General features: G+C 40.8%; 2 long non-coding RNA genes across 2 annotated transcripts; both read right to left on the bottom strand.

The window, feature by feature from the left end:
• Positions 1–8,891: 8,891 nt before the first annotated feature.
• On the bottom strand, positions 8,892–10,130 carry LOC306994366. Its single transcript, XR_013796667.1, has 3 exons — positions 9,987–10,130; positions 9,818–9,890; positions 8,892–9,743 (listed from the first exon to the last, which is right to left on the bottom strand). It is a non-coding gene; the product is annotated as an uncharacterized lncRNA (long non-coding RNA).
• Positions 10,131–11,171: 1,041 nt separating this feature from the next.
• On the bottom strand, positions 11,172–12,825 carry LOC306994367. The gene is made up of 4 exons (XR_013796668.1): positions 12,778–12,825; positions 12,636–12,705; positions 12,467–12,539; positions 11,172–12,392 (listed from the first exon to the last, which is right to left on the bottom strand). It is a non-coding gene; the product is annotated as an uncharacterized lncRNA (long non-coding RNA).
• Positions 12,826–21,799: the final 8,974 nt, after the last annotated feature.

Genomic DNA, 21,799 nt, shown 5'->3' with positions numbered 1-21,799 from the left:
TGATCAATCCCATTCAGACTGAAGAACTTTTAATTACAAATACCCCATTAGAGATATGCATTAGACATTGGTATATCATTAATATTTGGTCTGTTTGTTATCACGTCATCCTATCATGTTTAATTTGCCCTCAGGTTAAATTCAATTCAATCTATGTTGGTTATTAAATCAGTGAGACTCAAATACGTCATACATAGCAGCAGGGAATGATTCAGCCTTTTTCAGCTGTACTTTTACTCCCTCAATGACTGACTCACTCCTTCATTACTGCATTTACTCTCTGTTACTCATTTATTTGTTCTTTATCTTGTCATAGTGTTATTATTTCTGCTCGTTCTCATTCTATTGCTCTATTTCCTAATAGGTATGTGGTGAATGTCACAGTATAACTCGAATGATCCCAGTGGGACTCTACAGTCTTTAGGAAGCCAAAGATACTTGCTTTATTTCTATAACAGTTATAGCTGTTAATTTTATATTTGCGTTTCTTCTTTTGTCTTTGGAGAAAATTAAGTCTTACCTGAGAAATCCCTTTAACCCCTCTAAACTGAACTGTCAGTCAGACAAATAGGAAGTTAATTTGTCATGGACAAAAGTGAGTGCATGATTCAGCTGAGAGTCCTATGTATACCAGCAGGGATCATTCCTTATCTTGATGATTACTGGTTCTTGAACAACAGATAAGGAAGGGGTGTGTCTTTATATAGTATTTATACCTTTATGCTTTCCTGTAGCTCAAACAGTAGAGCGTTACCACTTGCAACGCCAAAGTCATGGGTTAAATTCCCAGGGAAAGCAAGAACTGATAATAATGTAAAATGTGTACCTTGAAATGCAATGTAAGTTGCTTTGGATAAAAGCGTCTGCCAAATGCGTAAATGCAAATGTAAAAAATATATATCTTTAATCAGATATTTAATTCCCTTTCAGAAGAATTGCCACACACTCACACTCATCGTTTGGTAAATGTAATGCCTTCTGCCATAGCCCTTCATGACTCTTTTAATTAACTACTCAATGTAGAGTACTTTCATCATTTCAGCAACCAACCGTTACATAAATCCAGAACTATGCAATGTCGTGTGTTTGACTATATGTGATGAATGTGTGTCAGTACCTCCTGGATTGCAATTCCCACTAAAATACTCAGGAACTCAGAAATACATTATTAACAAAAACAGACATGTTGTACCCTGTTAAAACAAAATAAATGTCTAATACTGAATCTGTGAGAAAATCATAATGTGAGGTCTTTTCTGTGCAAAACTGGAAGGTTAAATTTCCAAATGGTGTAACCTGGCAACAGAGTGCCTCTATCTGACTGAATTATGGGCCATTTGATTGCATCTCATCATCACACTCTTTTCTGCCCTGTTTTAATTCAGCATCTGCCATTTTACTATAATTTCCTGAATCACCACTATTGACCCATTTAGGACCTGGATAGCAGACTAAAGGAGGTTACTGCAAAAATATATGTTGTCAGTCACAGTTTTTAGAAATCCGATTCTGCACAGGCTGTATGGTTGTGAACCACCTATTTTTACATTTAAAAGACCATGAACTGTCATCTAACACTCATGCTAAGTTAATACTGTACATTAACTTACTGCACATTTTAATGATGCCTAAATTCACTTGTAGCATTTAAAACAATATTTGTTTGTATGTTTTATCTTTTGAATAAATAGTATATATGTTATATATCAGTTATTAATTGATAATAATTTTAACAATGGCAGATAACTGATATATATATATATATATATATATATATATATATATATATATATATATATATATATATATATATATATATATATATATATATATATATATAAATATTCATTTATCAGTATTTGGCAGTAATTTTAACATCTGTGTGCATGCATACATCATTATAAATGTTAGGCCTCATTACAATATTTCTGACAGACATTTCACACCATACAAGCACACCCAGTTTATTCACTAAATAAACTATTCACCATCATGTTATAGCTTTAAATGTGTTATAACTTTAAATGCTCTTTGAAAAGCTATTGAAACAGTTCTTAAGTCATAGTGATAACTATGTCTGCAAAACCTGCAACAGAGAAAATTTGTCATAACTACTGATGAAGGTGATTCAGATCACAGGGGTCTTTCCAACATTGTGTCTGACACTGGGGAAATTACACCTCTTTCATCATCACTTTAAGAACTCTTCACAGCTGAGAAGGTAGGCTGATGTGACTTAACATAATTTGAATAATGCCATTCATAGAAATACTCAGATTGATGAATTATTAATAAGGTCGGGAACAACAGCATATCCAAGCACTGTCTTTCTTTTCTTTTCTTTTCTTTTCTTTTCTTTTCTGTTCTATCTCTTCTTTTTTCTGTTTCTTTTTGTTTTTATGTTTTTTCTCTTTACTAATAGTTGTGACTCTCAGTACCGATATTAGGCTACTTATTTTATTCATATGAACTTAAGCATTTGATACAACATAACTGTAAATAATCTTGTCATATTTGCCTTATTTAATCTCTTTCCTTTTCAGATGTAGTATTGAGATTAGTTGGTATTCAGGAAAGTTTTAGATTGAAGTTTTTAGAAGCCTAAATCAATAATTTAAGCTGTGTAAAGGAGATTCGCTGGGTTGCATTTTGCATGTGATCTGTGTTGTTAATAATTTATTCAGTCATGAAGGGTACTATCTGTTAAAGTAAATACAAGATACGGCTCTGCGAGTGTGATCGAAGAATTCATATTTTGCTTGTAGGAACATCAGTATATTTCTGACTCTGTAGCAGCAGGGGTGAAACCATCACAGCTTTCACACCGATCCAAAAATCTGCACCAAAGTGGAGGCTAAATATCCATATCAGAGGGGAAAGGCAATCAAAATATTTGTCTCGTTCTGTTACACTGAACAGCCACATTTTAAAAACACCATGAAATATCCCTCTCAGCTGAACACTGGGAAAAATTCCCAATGATGCACATTTCTCAACATATGTTAAGTTTAAGCAGGAGCGGATTTTGTGGTTTAGGGGCCCTAGGAAAGGAAGATTTTGTCCTTCTCAAACCAACTTATTTACCTGGGTTTACTTTGTAGCCTACAGTGTGCACAGAAGTGTACTCAAGCCCCTGCCGTTTTTCAAAATGAATCAAAAGTGCCCCTCTGAAACAAATATCAATGTAATATTGTGATCAATAAAACAAAATGCATTTGATTATAATTAACATGACAACGTGTAGGCCTACAAAACTATAGCCTAAATTCACGTTTATTTTTACGTAGGCTATCTGTCAGTCTAAGGCGTTGTTGCCATAACGCGTAGCGTGACTTGCGTGTCTTGCTTCGGACTTGACTGACGGGGTCAGTCTCTGTTTTCGAGGGTCTAAAACTCCGGAGTAGTGTGCACAGCAGCCGTAACCGTAGCAAAAGTAGCAAAAATAAGTAGAAAGTGCACTAGTGTAATTAAATGTAGGTATTCCACAGTCTGCTCGGGAACAGATGCCCTCGAGCCAAATATGGTTCTTTCAGTGAGTAGGCCTATATGGCTCGACAGCAGGAAAAAAATAAACCAAACAATTTTTTTACTTTTTTACTTTTATTAAAGGTAGTGTGTCGATTCAATAAAAAATCCACATATCACATATTGTAAAATATTTCATAATTAATTGATGCCTGTTTGTCATGTGCACTGACCAATCTTCATCTGGGCACAAGAAGTTCAAATTTCATTGGACAATGTGAAATGGAGCGGTAATTTTCCGCTCATTCATAAATCGTTTGAAAATTACATGGACAGACAAATTTACATTTAGGAAGCAGTCTGAATCTGCGTCATTGTAACAATGGATGTTAATTGACTACAAAGCACTGCACAAAACCAGCACCAAAAGAATTAAAGCAACACCATGGAACTTTTCCTCTGTGGTCGCCCTACAGGTTGGAATTGTCCATTACCGCCTGTTATAAATAATTTAGCCTATACCGCAGCCTACTGTCGCACACAGGCTTGCTGTTTATCCAGCATCGGCTTTGGAACGAACGATGTCCACAGACAAGGTAGAGTATGATGCATGATTTTATGAAAGTATGATGTTTTATGTCTCATTCGAACTACAGAAACGCGACCCAATCTGGCAATCTTACATAGTGTGGTTATAGCAGGCTGAGGGGTCAGGCGGTGAGGTGGCGGCCATCTTGGCTGAGGGCTCAGACGGCAGCCATCTTGGCTTAGGGCGTGAAGAAGCCTTGGGGTCTGGTGGAAAGTTGCCCCGATCCAGAAAAGGACCCTTAGGGTCTCGCCGTCTAGAGAGCTGGTGGCGGCAAAACACATAAAGCGATTTACAAAATAAAAAAGGTTAGGGCTCTCCTCCTAAGCCAGGTTGATTATTCTTCCCCTATCGTCCATATTGGGCGGTCCGATCTTCTGTCAAGGTGTGGTGCAGGCAGAAGACAGGAGGAGAGAGACAGCTCTCAGATGTAATCAAAAATATCTTAATTTGTGTTCCGAAGATAAACGAAAGTCTTACGAGGTTGGAACAACATGAGGGTGAGTAATTACTGATTACTGAGATTTTTCATTTTTGGGTGAACTAACCCTTTAATGGCAAGTAGCCTAGTATTCAAGTCACTTATTTAGCCTATATATATTGATCCACCGTTTACCATTTGATCAAACTATCATAGTTGATTACATTAAGCCCTGGCGCCACCTACAGGTGTATTTTGTAAAGTGTAGGCTGACAACAACACGCGAAATGGTGACGTGAAAGGACTTTATTATTTTAAAATTTTTGATAATTATGCAGCAATAGTATATAATAGTAAAGTACTACTGGTCAAAAAATTGGACACATTACTACTTTTTATGTTTTTTAAATAAGTACCTTATGTGCACCAAACCTGCATTTATTTGATCAAAAATACAGAATTTTTTTTTTTTTACAATTTAAAAGAATGGTTTTCTATTGTAATGTACTTTATAATAAAATTTATATCCTGATTTATTATCAATGTTTAAAACAGTTCTGCTGCTTAATGTTTTTTTGGAACCTGTGATACTTTTTTCAGGAATCATTGATGAATAAAAAGTTAAAAAGAACAGCAATTTAATTAAAATAGAAATTATTTACTATCACTTTTTATCCTTTTAGCAAATATTTGCTGAATAAAAGTATTAATTTCTTTCAAAGAAAGAAAGAAAGAAAGAAAAAGAATGACCCCAAACTTTTGATTGGTATATTGGTACAAAAGATTTCTATTAAATAAATGCTGTTCTTTTTTAACTCAGAATCCTGAAAAAAGTATAAAATGTTCTAAGTATATTAAAATAGAAAACCACTATTTTAAATTGTAGTCATATAATATTTCACAATATAATTGTTTGTTTTCTGTATTTTAGACCAAATAAATGCTTAGTGAGCATAAGAGACTTCTTTCAAAAACATTAAAAAAATGAATATTTCCAAACCTATGACAGGTACTTTATATGCCCTTTTTTTTACATTTGAGCCCCTGCCCGGAGGAACTCTCTGCACGTTCCTGCATATTGGCCGATATAATTGTTTGAAAACATTTATCAATTTTTTTTATTTTTTTTTTTGTACATGCTCATTGTCATATTTAAAAGACATTTGTTGTCATTTAACACTCTTAAAGTTAATCGGTAACACTTTACAATAAGGGTGCACTAATAAGCATTAATTCATGTTTAACTAATGCACAGATAATACCGAATTAATGAATTACTAATGATTATCTAAGCTATTCATTAATGATTGCCTCATTAGCAACTAATGAAGAGTCTGTCTGGTTAATATATTAGTTCATATATGAATTGTTATTAATTAAATATGTAAGTGTGTATTAATTCCATACTACCTTATTTTATTAACTAATAGTGTTAATTAATTTGTCACATTGGAGTGGGAATAATGCTAAGAAAGAGAGAGAACGATAATTTGAGAAAAGTCTCTTTTGTATGTAATGTGTTACAAAACTGTTTGGTTGCTAACATGCTACAAGATCTCTTTTTTATTCCACAGAAAAAAAGAACTTCATACATGGTTGGTGAGTAAATGATGAGATAATTATTATCACTTTTGGCTGAATTATTTCTTGAAATATAATCTTGGATGTTCACTTTTTATATTGTACTTTATAAAATTTTGAAATTCACTTGTAGGTATTAAAAATTGTTGTTGGTTTTTTTTTTTTTTTTTGCTTCGTTTCTAATGAAATAGAATAGAATTTTAGCCATGTATCGATATTTTGGCCATAACATGAAAGTAATTATCAGCTTATCAATACTGCAGGATTTTTTATAGCAGCGCATTAACTATATGTTAAATACAAAGGATTTATGAATAAATATGTATAAATATAATATAAAAATAAATATAAATAAAACATGAATATAATGCAAGAAATATAAGCATAAGCAATTATCCAATATTGACTTTTACTGATAAATACTGTAGAAAATAAATATGTTATTTCAGCTAATAACTGATCTGAAAGTAAATATATTAAATGTTTTACTCAGGTTTGAGTCTTATATGTAGTTTACGTGGGGTGATTAGCCCTTCACTCTCATGTAATGGGGGGGGGGGGGGGGGGGGGGGGCAGACACAGTCTCTTCACTACACAAGTATACGCTGAGATAACACTACCAATTAATCTGTGGTTTCCTGACATTCAGCCTTCAAAGCTGAGAGGCAGGAGCTTTTATTCCAAAACATCAAAGACTATTATTTTTTCTTTTCTCTCTTCAAATCAACATCTAGCCCCAGGATCTAGCACCATCCCCCTCTCCACCCCTCCCTTATGCTGCGAGGAGCAGGGGTTTGACTCAGATCATAACACAAGCAGCAATGGAAGCCTAAGACAACAAGAGGAGCTGTTGCTCACACAGCAGATATGTCAAATTGTTTATTGTCTTTCCTTTAACTCTCCCTCCCTCTTCATTCTCACAGCCCTCGTCAATCTCACTGTCTTTACTGAAGCTGGTTATTGTGAAACAGCAGCAGCAGTATATGTGTGTGTGTGTGTGTGTCATGTTTCTGCTGCTGTTTCACAATAATATAAAACAAAAAAACACCAGAGCTCTCTCTCTCTCTCTGGATGGAGGATATGCAGGCTGTGTGCGCTATGAGATTTAAAAATGTATGATCCACATGCACAATTGGGAAACATATTTTAAATATAAGAGCTCCTGTTCCCAACTGAGATGGAGAGCTGTGTCTACTCTATGAAAGAGAGAGAAATGTGTTATATAATGGGCAAGGAGAACACATTTTCCCAGAGCACCGAAAGCAATATTTCTTTCACATTATTGATTACATGCACACGACACAACACATTATAAGAACCTTTAAATTCCATCATCCAAAGCGGTCTTGCATTCTGGACTGACCGCTTCCTTGTTTCTTCCTTTTGAATATTTTTGCTATATATCTCTGCTCTATTCCATCCATTTATACTGCAAAACAACTTTGCATAAATATAATGGCCTAAATAATAATAGTAAATTGTTTGATTCTTCTTATTATTGTTATTAAAATAGTTATTGATTGTCATTATTAAATATTCATATTACATATCCTGCATATTCTATTTACTTTTTTTTTTTTTACTAATTTCGTTTTAAAAAGTAAAAAAAAAAAACTAAATCAATTATTGAAGAAATAAATAATTAAAATCATTTCTAGCAATAGTTAATAAACATACATCTATAATTTTCTGCCATATTATTGTAATAGAAGACTTGTGACCCTGTCTACATCTCTCAAAATCTCGAAATCACTGCAAAACTGGCTCAGCATCAAAGCCTGTAAATTTTCTCCCTGTGTTTTTGTTTGATCTAGGCTGAATCGGGTTGCAGATGTTGAAGGCTCGCATGGCTTATTAAAGCATTGTACAGACAGAATTAGAGATGTTACAGGGTTTGTGTTGTAGCTGGACTACAAGATCATGTCGATACACCATTCTTCATTGGTTTGCTTCTAAACCTCATCTTACAGCATTTTAAGCTGAGCTGGCAGGCTTATCAAAGACAGGCTTCGGGGTTGGTACAGTAGGGATGGGAAGTCAATAGATCAACAGCTTAACTTGCTCTTGTTGGAGTTACACTGAACTTTGTTTCCTGTTTGGTTGCTGGAATTTTTGAAAATGTATTTCAGACACTTGAGTGCAGACCAATATACTGATACACTGATCACAGGGCTGATACTGAACTGTTAGACGTTGACCGATTGCTTGTGTCACAGGTGCAATATGCAAGATTTTTCGATTAAAATATTAAAAAACCACGAAAACAACTTGTGTACTTACATTATTCCAAATGCTTCCAAAAATGTTTAAATCCAGAGAAATCAGCTATTTTAACCAGTGTAATGGCCCGTGTCATTGCTTCGCCTGTCAGTGACGTCATATCCGTGCTACCCTTGATTTCCGTGTCTCGTAACAAGTGTCTCATACCAGCCACCGAGCGAACGCACAGAGTAACTGTCACATGGGTGGTTGCTGGCAAACAGACGAGGAAGACGAATATAATCCAACACAAAGTTTATTAACAATAATCCAACAGAAGGTCGATTGGGAAGCAACACATACTTAACATAGATGACAACCAGACAATGAACAGAACACAGGCAGGAGCTTAAATACACATAGATGATGACAAAACAATGAACAGCTGTGATGATTGTGTATGTGTCTGTGGCGAAGCGGAGCGGTACAGGATTTCAATAAGTTACTTTGCTTATGGTGATAATTGTCGACTACGCCACCCTGAATAAATCAGGGAATATCTAAGTAACCCAGCGGTTAGCATTAGGTCACACAGGTTCGTGTGTGTCAGGGAGGTTAGAGACAAGAGTACACATAATTACAAAAAGGTCTTTTATTGACATACAAAAATAGTTAAAAACAGTATCTTCTTTTAAAACAAAGGCGCACAGCGCTCAATGCACAAATGTCAAGGCACAAAAACAGGTGCTCACAAGGGGGCAATATGAGTGGCACACACCGACATAGTCCTCTACCCACGAGGGTAGGAGGAGTTTGTCAAACAAAAAGTAAAACAAACCAAAACCAGGCTGAGCTTACCGGCGGAAGGACCACTTAATGGCTTTTCCAAAAGCGTAATTCTACTCACACACACACGTCACCGTGCACTTGGATCATACACGCAAGCACTCCAAAAGGTGTCACTCACTGCAACACTACCACCACCACAAATGCACTCGGGGGTCCTCCCGCCTGGTCACCTCAGTTCCTGGGAGAAACAAGATAAACAGCTGAATTTGTTTATCCAAAAAAATATAATAATCAAGGTCCACAACAACACACAACAGTAGTTACAGAAACAAAATCTAAACAATAAACACAGCTGACCAAAAGAAAGAGAAAAAGAATCACAGTAGATAGAGCTGGTGCAGCACACACACACACATACACGCGCGTGTGCACACACACACTGGTTCTCGTACTAATAACAGTCAATTATTATTATTAATCAACTTTTCTAATCACACAAAAAAACGAAAGGAAGTAGAAGTAGACGGTATAATCCTGTGCCCTTATGAATTCCCGCCGGCACGATCAGCGCGACACGGAGGGACACTGGTTATCCAGGTGGACTCAAGTTCGTAGAAACACGGAAGAACGAGAGGGAGATTGTGCAGAGAACCAGCACAATGGTCCGGAGGACGAAAGGGAGGACCTGCGCCTCACGAACGCCTTAAAGAGAAGCAGCGGGATGTTAGTGCCTCTCTTTCCACTACAACCTTACAAACATCTTACATGACACTTACCAAAAGACGACATTACCCCACATGAAATCCCCACAGGCTACTATTTACCGCGATCATCACAACCACCGATTAACTGGGGTACAGGAAGCAACGCATTAACAGTGACATAGCGACTCAGTATACCACACGCCATCATAACCACCACTCAATACAGGGACAGTTTACATACCTGAAGGGTGGGCAAACACCTATTCTGAGCTGATGAAAATGCACCGTCAGACAAGTGCTTAAATGAAACGCTACAATTAAAAAGATAACATATCAGTGGCGTTCTAAACACATGATTTAAACCACCCGCTACCAGCACATACCTGAGGCGATAGTGGATGACGCAGGAGGGGGAGGACAAGACATGACGCATCTCAGAGTACAGCCAACCAGCGTTAAATAGACCGTACTCTTTCCTGATAGGACACCAGGACTGTCAGTCACTTACCTAATTCTGCCACAATCCACCCCTGCCTTTTGTATCGTCGCCCCGACGATAAGAGCCTAACCATACTCAAATCGTCTACCGGGAACAATGGATGGGCATCATCGTTCCTAAAATCGGCTACAGAGAACAATGGGTGGGCATCATCGAACTCAAACCATTTCTAAAATCAGTTACAGAGAACAATGGATAGGCATCATCGAACTCACAATCATATACACAGAGAACAATGGATGGGCATCATCGAACTCACAATCATATACACAGAGAACAATGGATGGGCATCATCGAACTCGACTCAGCTACAGAGAACAATGGATGGGCATCATCGAACTCACAATCATCTACACAGAGAACAATGGATGGGCATCATCGAACTCGACTTAGCTACAGAGAACAATGGATGGGCATCATCGTTCCTAAAATCATCTACACAGAGAACAATGGATGGGCATCATCGAACTCACAATCATCTACACAGAGAACAATGGATGGGCATCATCGAACTCACAATCATCTACACAGAGAACAATGGATGGGCATCATCGAACTCACAATCATCTACACAGAGAACAATGGATAGGCATCATCGAACTCGACTCAGCTACAGAGAACAATGGATGGGCATCATCGTTCCTAAAAATCATTAAAACCCCTGTCTGTGGGTGCCCCTGTATCCCGTGCTGGAGGCCATCAGCAAACAAAACTGAGTGGCCCCGAGCACGCATACGCCCAGGCGTTCCTCCCCACTCCCTGCGAATTGCCCCACTGCGGATATCCAACTTATCTGGGTCCCCCCTCTCGTCCTCCAACCGATACCGAACCTCCCCCTCAGCCTTAATTTTTCGTTATCCGCTTTTAACTGTGCTACCAATTCTCTCAATTCACCTTCCATAGCGGCAAACCATACAAATCACTTACCACTACGGAAGTAACTCTCAGAGGGTAACACCTATCCTTTGCGACAGGACCACCACCGTCTACTTCCTGCCACAGACACAAAGAGAAGAAAAGAAAAGCAAAAGCAAAAATCCCCCCCCCCAAAAAAACTTTTTTTTTTTTTTCAATCACGTCTCTGCCTTACACAACTGACACACAACCCTGCCGACTACGCCAAATGTGGCGAAGCGGAGCGGTACAGGATTTCAATAAGTTACTTTGCTTATGGTGATAATTGTCGACTACGCCACCCTGAATAAATCAGGGAATATCTAAGTAACCCAGCGGTTAGCATTAGGTCACACAGGTTCGTGTGTGTCAGGGAGGTTAGAGACAAGAGTACACATAATTACAAAAAGGTCTTTTATTGACATACAAAAATAGTTAAAAACAGTATCTTCTTTTAAAACAAAGGCGCACAGCGCTCAATGCACAAATGTCAAGGCACAAAAACAGGTGCTCACAAGGGGGCAATATGAGTGGCACACACCGACATAGTCCTCTACCCACGAGGGTAGGAGGAGTTTGTCAAACAAAAAGTAAAACAAACCAAAACCAGGCTGAGCTTACCGGCGGAAGGACCACTTAATGGCTTTTCCAAAAGCGTAATTCTACTCACACACACACGTCACCGTGCACTTGGATCATACACGCAAGCACTCCAAAAGGTGTCACTCACTGCAACACTACCACCACCACAAATGCACTCGGGGGTCCTCCCGCCTGGTCACCTCAGTTCCTGGGAGAAACAAGATAAACAGCTGAATTTGTTTATCCAAAAAAATATAATAATCAAGGTCCACAACAACACACAACAGTAGTTACAGAAACAAAATCTAAACAATAAACACAGCTGACCAAAAGAAAGAGAAAAAGAATCACAGTAGATAGAGCTGGTGCAGCACACACACACACATACACGCGCGTGTGCACACACACACTGGTTCTCGTACTAATAACAGTCAATTATTATTATTAATCAACTTTTCTAATCACACAAAAAAACGAAAGGAAGTAGAAGTAGACGGTATAATCCTGTGCCCTTATGAATTCCCGCCGGCACGATCAGCGCGACACGGAGGGACACTGGTTATCCAGGTGGACTCAAGTTCGTAGAAACACGGAAGAACGAGAGGGAGATTGTGCAGAGAACCAGCACAATGGTCCGGAGGACGAAAGGGAGGACCTGCGCCTCACGAACGCCTTAAAGAGAAGCAGCGGGATGTTAGTGCCTCTCTTTCCACTACAACCTTACAAACATCTTACATGACACTTACCAAAAGACGACATTACCCCACATGAAATCCCCACAGGCTACTATTTACCGCGATCATCACAACCACCGATTAACTGGGGTACAGGAAGCAACGCATTAACAGTGACATAGCGACTCAGTATACCACACGCCATCATAACCACCACTCAATACAGGGACAGTTTACATACCTGAAGGGTGGGCAAACACCTATTCTGAGCTGATGAAAATGCACCGTCAGACAAGTGCTTAAATGAAACGCTACAATTAAAAAGATAACATATCAGTGGCGTTCTAAACACATGATTTAAACCACCCGCTACCAGCACATACCTGAGGCGATAGTGGATGACGCAGGAGGGGGAGGACAAGACATGACGCATCTCAGAGTACAGCCAACCAGCGTTAAATAGACCGTACTCTTTCCTGATAGGACACCAGGACTGTCAGTCACTTACCTAATTCTGCCACATGTCCATGGTGACAGATGAGTGGCGGCAATTAGGAAGACAGAAATGAGGACAAAGTAAAAGTCCTAAAACTGAATACAACGGAACAGAATGGTGACAGTAACGTTATAACATGACGTTCAACACACTCAAACGTATTTTTAATATGATTGTTTTGACCAAATAAAACAGTGCTGCGCTACACCACAATTTTAATTAGTCAAATAAAGTGACCTGTATGAATAGTAATTCAGCCCTTGTGGCTGTTTATTTAGAATGAAATAAAATAATATCAAGCGTAGCGTTAGTTCTGGCTGGTCACGTTAGTCAAGCTCGCATCAGCTGACTCTCAGCTGATCGACGTCTACCTATAGGAATACGACGCCTATCACTGTATACATTTGGGGTGGAACCATGCCGAATCGGTACGGGAGTCACGGTTCGGTGCACAAATTTACACGGAGAATACACGGTATAAAAATAAATAAAACTTGCGTGCAAATTAATTAATGTAATGCGGAACTATTGTTAGAAACGCGGGTTCTGTAGCCCTGCAATTGCAGTGACCAACTGTGGCATATAAGTATAATTAAAGTCCGGCCCCGCCCTGCTTTATGCCACAGTAACGTTAATTTAAAAAAACCTGAAAAGGGAATGAGATGTTGCGTTGAGATGCTGTGTGAACGCCTCTGCGTGATTGCGTCATGAAGCACATATACAATCAGTCCAATGGCGTGACGGAACGTAATGTGACGTCATCGACCAGGAAACTATAAAGTATACCTGGAACAGACAGCCACTAGCTTCTGATAGGCTTAAACAAGTCGCTCACAGGCATGCAGGGAGTGTGACAGGGCGATGCAGCATCTCCTTCAGGGAACCAGGGTTACAGACGTAACCTGAGACCTTCCCTTTCAAGGGTACTCGAGCTGCGTCGAGACGCTGTGGGAACACTATACCCACGACGCCATAGTAACAAGTGCCTGTCCGTGTGAAATCTCTGTGTACACCAAGATGAAAGCACCTGTGCCCCTGGAGTCGTGCCGAGGTCAAGGTCATAAAACCTCACTAATGTGTGCGGCGAGGTAACATCCCGCCACATCACAAACATATTGGAGGGAAACTCCTGACGATAATGTTTTAGAAGCAGCCATACTCCTAGTCTCTTGGTCTTTCTCCCCAAGTATACACCACTTAAAGGGATGTGGTAAGCAGCTATGGCCGCCATGTACACCTTTAGTGTGGAGGGGGATAGACATGCTAAGAAACGCTCCTGCATGAACTACAGTACTGCACTCACTAGGCAGATAACTGGGTCCAGCTGGTGCTCTCCGCACCAGGAAGTGAAAAAAAATCCACTTCAAGGCGTAGAGTTTCCTCGTGGAGGGAGCTCTGGAGTGAAGGATGGTCTGAACAACCTCGGTTGAGAGACCTAAACTTATGAGCTGGGCCCCCTCAGAGACCAAGCCCAAAGTTTCCACAATTCTGGGCGGGGGTGAAAGATCAACCTGCTCACCTGAGAGAAAGGTTCCCCTAAGTAGAATCTCCAGTAGAGAGCCGTTGAGGAGAGACACTAGGTCCGAGAACCATACAAGGGCCTGCCAAAATGGGGCTATTAACAGAAGCCGGGCCCCGACGAACTCTCTCCAGAACTCCCGGGAGCAGAGCGATTGGGGGAAATGCGTACAGTCGTGACCTCGACCCAGTCTACACCATAGCGTCCAGCCCCAGAGGAGCTGGCTGACTGAGCGAGAACCACAGTGGACAGTGTGTCGTCTGTTAAGATGTGGACAGGTCTACTTCCACTCAACCAAGTCTCCATTCCCCGGGCTTCGGTCCCTGCCTCGATAGGATGCCTGCTCCCTGATATAAAAATCCAGGGATGTAAATTGCCTTTAGAGAGAGCAAATTACCTTGGGCCCACAGGAGGATCTGGCGAGCCAGTTTGCATAAGTGCCGTGACCTCAGACCTCCCTGATGGTTGATGTAAGAGACCAGCGATGTGTTTTCCATGCGGACAAGCACATGATGGTTTGGGAGGAAGAGCTTGAAACAAGAAAAAAGAGCTCCATCATTTCTAGCTGATTTATGTGCCAAGAAAGTAGATGGTCCTGCCACAGACCTTGCGCCGAGCTACCACTCATGATCGCCCCCCAACCTCTCATGATGGCCCCCTACCTGTGAAGGAAGCATCTGTTGTTAGCAATACGCGGCGACAAGAAGCCCCCAACACTGGGCCTTGGGCGAGGAACTAAGGTTTCTTCCACATGACTAAGGCATCGCCACGTGACCTTGATCATGCAAAACGGATTTCCCCTCAGAGAAACCCCCTTGGTTCCAAGCCTCCACTGCAGGGGTCTCATGCACAGGAGGCCAAAAGTTATTACGTTGGATGCAGTTGCCATGAGACCCAACAGTCTCTGAAACTGTTTCACAGTGAGTGACTGGCCTAGTTTTACCCCATTTATGGCCGAGCCACGCCTAGACCTTCTTCTGGTCCTTTGAGCTGGAAGGAGCACACTCTTTCTGGTGCTGAGCCTCAGCCCCTACTTTCTCATGTGAGACATAACGACATCTCGATGCCGAACCGCCATCTGCTCGTATTGAGCTAAAATCAACCAGTCGTCAATGTAATTCAACACGCGAATGCCCTGGAGTCTCAGTTGAGTCAGAGCTGCCATCCACACATTTTGTGAAAGTGCGCGGTGATAAACCTAGGCTAAAGGGAAGAACACGATATTGGTACACTTCTCCCCCGAAAGCGAACCTCAGGAACTTCCTGTGATGAGGATGGATGGCTACATGGAAGTACGCGTCCTTCAAATCTATTGTGACAAACCAGTCCTAGGACTGAATCTGTGACACGATCTGAGTGTAAGCCTCCATCCTTCTTTGGAATATTGAAGTAATGGCTGTAAATCCCTGACTCGCTGCTGGGATGAGGAACCCTTTTACAGAAGAGTCTGTACTTCTTGCTCCATAACCAGAGCCTGCTCGGGGTCCACCAACATAGGAAGTAGAGATGCGCGGTTGGTGGTTACAGCCGTGGATAAACCGCGGATCGGGCGGATGACGTGACGAAAAATTTAATTTTAATTAAATTTGGGCGGGTGGCGGGCGGTTGAACTAATCAAATGAGATGTATACATTGTTAAATATTGTTATCTGACTATACCTACATCCAAAAAAAGAAAATAGGGGAATGATATTATATGCGCTTCATGAGGCACACGCGCGCGGTCTCTTGCTTTCTCTCTCCCTCTCTGCCATGCACGCGCTACGCGGTTTGGAGCACAGTCTCTGTCTCGCGGGCGCGCTCGCTCTAGATTCCGGGATATTTTAACTAATTCGCGGGCATCAGTGAGCCGCTATCAATATGCGGGAGACTCCCGGAACTTCCGGGAGACTTGGGATGTCTGCATTTCTATACTGAAATAATATCGGCATTATAATTATTGATTTTTCATTAGGCTATTTTTTGGTGCTCCCTCAGCTCTTGGTGCCCTACGCACAGCGCGTGATGCGCGTGGTGGGAGCGGCGGCGCTGTCCTATAGTCGTCACCCTGACATGACGTGTGTGCGTAGAGTTAGAGTTTGCCTATAATGTAAATGACATATTTTATTCGAGCTTTCTATCTATTTTCTAAAAAACATAAGAAATAGCAGCATGTTGAAATTATGTGCCAAAATGCGTTTTCTATTAGGCTACAATGAAAATATTGTACAGTACCCTATCAGATAAGGTCAGGTTTGCCGAAGTGCGTTTAATTTAGGCTATTTATTTATTTTTGTCCCTGTGCGCCGATCGGAGAAGGAGTTCACTGCTGATATTCCGAGGTAAGAGCTTTCTAGTCTCGCGGCTGTCATCAGCAGCGCCTTGCATCGCCCAATCAGCGGATGGCGGGCGGGTGCGGTTTTGAAAATTGGTCAAAAACGTTGGTGCGGATGGATGGCGGACGGATGATGAGTTTTGTGATGCGGTTGCGGATGAAATAATAGCCCATCCGTGCATCTCTAATAGGAAGGACCCCTAGAAATCTAGGCGGACGATCACCGAACTGAATTCTTTAACCCTTTTTTATTGTGAGCAGGACCCAACAAGATATATTTTGCAGGAAGGATCTTTGGGGAATGCAGACACCTCGGCGTCCTGAAGCGGCGAACCGGCAAGGAAAAACCAAACTGACTGTTCTACGACTCTCCTCTGAGGATCGTCGGGGAACGCTGACACCTCTGTGCCCTGAAGCGGCGAACCGGCAGAGAACAACTGAACTGGCAGGACACCCCCTAGAGGGTACTGAAATGAAACAGGCACCATGTAATGAGGAGTCTGATGGCCTCTGCGTCAGGACTTCTTCTTAGTCGAAGCCTTCTTCAAGATAATGACTGTCCTCAGATCTGTCTTATCCCAAGACGACTATGGCTAAGACTACTAAAGGAACCAGCCTCTCGAGACTGGTCTCTAGTATAGCTTGAGAAGCCAATCCAGTGTCCTGAAACGGATGACCGGCAGGAAACAACCGAACTGACCCCTCTTAAACCCTCCTTCTGCGAGTCAGACACTGAGACTAGAACTCGCTGGAGACCGCTGCGCCCCAAAGCACACAAGATTGTGGAGTTGGCAGAATGGCCCCTGAGGCCACCGAAGGGAGAGGTGCACCGTATAATGAGGTGTTATCCATTTCCCCCAGGGAATTCACAATTTATTTCCTCAGAATTAAATGACTCTTCAAAGATCAGACGACAATAAATTAAATTTTCTCAAAAAATAAATGCAGCCAAATATCAACCAGACAAGTAAAAACGGTCTGGATGAAAGGCTGAATAGTATATTAATACAGACATCTAACTCCTCAAAGATCAGATGAGTACATATTTAATTTTCTAAAAAATTAAACGCAGCCAAATATCAACTAGACAAGTAACGCTCTAGGTGAAAGGCGTAATCTACGCGCTGCCTCGGTACAATAATCTTTATTGACTTTCTTCCCTCGAGAAGAAAGCAAACGGGAGCAGAGCCAAAAGGGAGGAGCAAACCACAGACACAATGGGAGTTGTGTCAAGCCTCGGAGAGGCATTTATTAATAGAAATAAACATAAAATGTCCAAAAATGGAGAAAAAAATGTGTTAAAATAAAAGGGGATCAGGTTCCTCGTTGTGCCAGGGAATCGTGAAGGACGGGTAGTGAAGAGATGGGATGGGTCCAGGTCAGGGGGCGGTGTCCGGTGGTCGCACGTGCTCTCTGGTCAGAGGCACGAAGGGCGGCGGCTTCAGCATCGCGGTTATGAACATCTTCATGATGGATGTCATGAACATCTTCATGATGGATGAAGATTTCCTCTTCATCCATGATAACTTGAGGAGAATAGCAGCCCGGCATCCTAGCCTGTCAGCGGCATGATTCAACGCATGATTCTCCATTCGGACCGCGGGTCCGGCGACTCACAACTCCGTCGGTGCGGGAATCCCTCCGTACTCCCTTCCTGGACCCACGAGGACACAGGTGTGCATGCACAGGGAAGAGACCATTCTCTCGAGGAGAGACGCGCTCAGCATTTAACAGCGGCGGTGATGAGGCTTCATATTCTCCTCTTCAGCGCCCCTCCTCTCCAAGAATCACACGCACTCCAGTCGGGAACCTGGCGAAGGGCGGCAAATTAAGGGACGTGGTGGCGCTAATTACAAGGGACTTACAAGGTAGTCCATCTGTCACAATACGTGCTTCATGAGGCAATCACGCAGAGGCGTTCCCACAGCATCTCGACGCAGCTCGAGTTCCCTTGTAAGGGAACTCTAATACATTAGCTCATTCATGAACACAATTTCTGCCTAAATCCCATCGGATTGCTTTCCATCGGCTGTGGAGGTGAAGACGACAACTCCCATGATTCTACGCTCATCTGCGTGGTCATCAAACGACACATTAGTTATTGTTTCGAATAAGAGACCTCTAGCGGCGAAACTTACATACTGTGCCATTAACATCTTTAAACCCTAATGTTCCACAGACATGGGGGACAACTGATGAGATTGAACATGATTACCGAAAGACCAAAACCTGCATATTCCCACCAATCAGAAGGTCAACTATTGATAATCTCTCTCGCAACCTTTCAGATGTGCATCAGCAATGTCAGACACAGGATGGTGACCTATGACATGAGGTGAAAAGGCTCAGGCGATCGTACAGCTTTGTGATCCATAATGCATAAACATGTCATACAAATTCGGAAAATGCATAAACGCCATCTTTACTAACCAGAAAATATCAAATATTTTTTTTTTATAGAGACAGGCTGAATTAAGCAGACAAATCAATACATAAAAGGACTGATTATGAAAAAGTATTTGTATTTGTACTTAGCACTTAGTTTTTAGTTTTACTTATGAGCATTGGTCTATACTATATTGTAACATTGGCTCAAGGAAAAAGGAGGCAGGAACCAGCGAACATTCAACAAAAAACTTTAATCACAAAATAAACAAATAACAAAACAAAAGTAAAGTGTCACCACTGCCACATAAACTAAAACAAAAACACCAACATAAATGTTATATTATATTAATAACCATGACATTTGCAACTGCAACTATTCCATTTTGAACACTATCTCCCTATCTATTCCACATTTAGTATTCTAGTCTTGAAGCTAATAACCCCCTCATAAGCCTCAAAGGGCAAAAACTCTAGCACTATATGTTCTGATTAAATCTGATGACAAACTACTCTAAGTCATATTGAAGACTAGTGGATGTTTGACATTTTTGGCTAAGGTCAAGCTTTGCTCTTTCTCTCTTATAACACAGAGATTCTTTCTTGTTAGGCAAATTGTTCTGTGCCCAGGTTTCTGCCCGCTAATGGTGGGGGTCACCCAAAGAACATCATGTTGTACTCTGTGTGAATACAAATGCGCTTCTATTGTGCTCTTAAAGGGGCAGGTCGCTTATTCTGTGGCAGTGGGGCTAATTAAGGGAATGGCCATTAACCTATCCAGCACTAAAATTTGATTATAGACACACATACATACACTCAAAAGAATGTAGGCACCGTTTTTTCATTTCCGTGTCCTTTGTAAACCTGAATTGTGATGCTAAGCATGAGACTGTTTATGTGTGTGTGTGTGTGTGTGTGTGTGTGTGTGTGTGTGTGTGTGTGTGTGTGTGTGTGTGTGTGTGTGTGTGTGCGCGTGTGTGTGTGTGTGTGTGTGTGTGTGTGTGTGTGTGTGTGTGTGTGTGTGTGTGTGTGTGTGTGTGTGTGTGTGTGTGTGTGTGTGTGTGTGTGTGTGTGAGCGTGTGTGCATGCCTGTGTGTGTGTGTGAGTGAGTGAGTGGTGGGAGTTGTCTGTAAAGACAGATGACGTGATTGTGGTATCACTGTTCTTTTGTATCATCTCTCCAGGGCATTTACAGCCCCTCAGCATGTCTAAACCTGTTTATTAAACTAATATTATACACAGTAAATCATAATGACGATTGAATTGAAGTGTATATGTTAGCTATGACACAGGTACTTGTGATACTGTACATATTATGTGAATGGATAAATACACACACCAGTTTATTTGAGCAATCGCATTATTTTACCATATTGGACACCTTAATTGTACTTTACTACTGAAGTATCTTCTTTCTCTTCTAATGTAGCCCCATGCCGTTGTACATAAACTCTATAACATTGTGTGAGAGCTGAAAGTCGCACTGTGAATGGGAATGCTGAAGGTTCGTGTATGGAAGGTTTCCAATGATAACCTTGTAGTTTATAAAGAACAATTAGTCTCTTTTGACTTAATTACAGTTGATTGATGCAAATAGAAGGAGGCACAGAAAAAAAGAAAGGTGCGCTAAACCTTGAGAGTGAAGAAAAGACGGGGAAAAGAAAAAAGACAAAAGACATTTAAATGCCTGACTATCACCATGACTACAAACTCATGTTCCCTGCAGTTTTTCTACAGTCAGTCATTAAATAAATGTCATTAGCTCATGTCATTTCAAGCCTTAATTTAATTTATGCAGTTAAAATATAAAATATGATGATGCCTGAAAATGAACATAGCTACTTGGTAGTTGTGTTGCATTCACTCTATCATAAAATAACCAAGCACACAAATTAAGCATGATTGCAATTATAATTTAAATATACAATATTCACAATTACTTTGAGTTCAATTGGAACCATTTTGTTGGTGCAGTAAAAATAGACAAAGCAGAATCAACTGTTGTCTCTTTGCTATAAACAGCAGTGTTTCATTCAAGCAGGGATACATTCACTTGTTTAGTTTCTGAATGACTCAGTGTTTTTGAATTGTCAATCGCATAAATGATTCAGTGACTCACTTATAAAGACAGTCACTTTCGCCACCTGTTGGTGTGTCAAAAAAAAAAAAAAAAGAGACTACGACAGATAATGAAAATCTCAAGCGTTAAGGCTTTACATTTTTCTCTCACCTTCAGTTTCCTTTTAAAGACAGCAGAACTTACGGTATTATAGAAGACCATCAAATGTTTACCTCTTAGGAACACAAACCCTTAATCAGACAAGTGTACCCGCAGGCTGCTTCAACCTGCCTCCCTCTATCAGAGAGCTGTATCCTACACAACACATAATATGATGAAATGTGTTTAATATTGTTTGTACACATCTCAAAGATGGCAAGGGGCCTTTCCACTGCGGCTGTATCCAGAAGAATTCACGGCTCAGCTTCTACTGACAGTAATATTAAGTGCGGCAGCTGTGGCAATATGGAATATAAATGAGCTTATTTTACACTGCAGAGTCGTAGAAAGCGACGCACAGACTTCTTACTCTGCAATAAATCATTCGTATTCAGACAGCTGTGTGCTCTTAGGGCATTGTTTAATACTATCTGCATTGGTGGAAGGAGAGTAAATTGGTTTACATTGCACAA

This window comes from Phoxinus phoxinus (genome assembly GCF_949152265.1).
Source record: "Phoxinus phoxinus genome assembly, chromosome: 2".
Lineage (NCBI taxonomy): Eukaryota > Metazoa > Chordata > Actinopteri > Cypriniformes > Leuciscidae > Phoxinus > Phoxinus phoxinus.
Note: the sequence above shows the minus strand (reverse complement) of the source record. Positions and strands in the feature narration are given on the sequence as shown.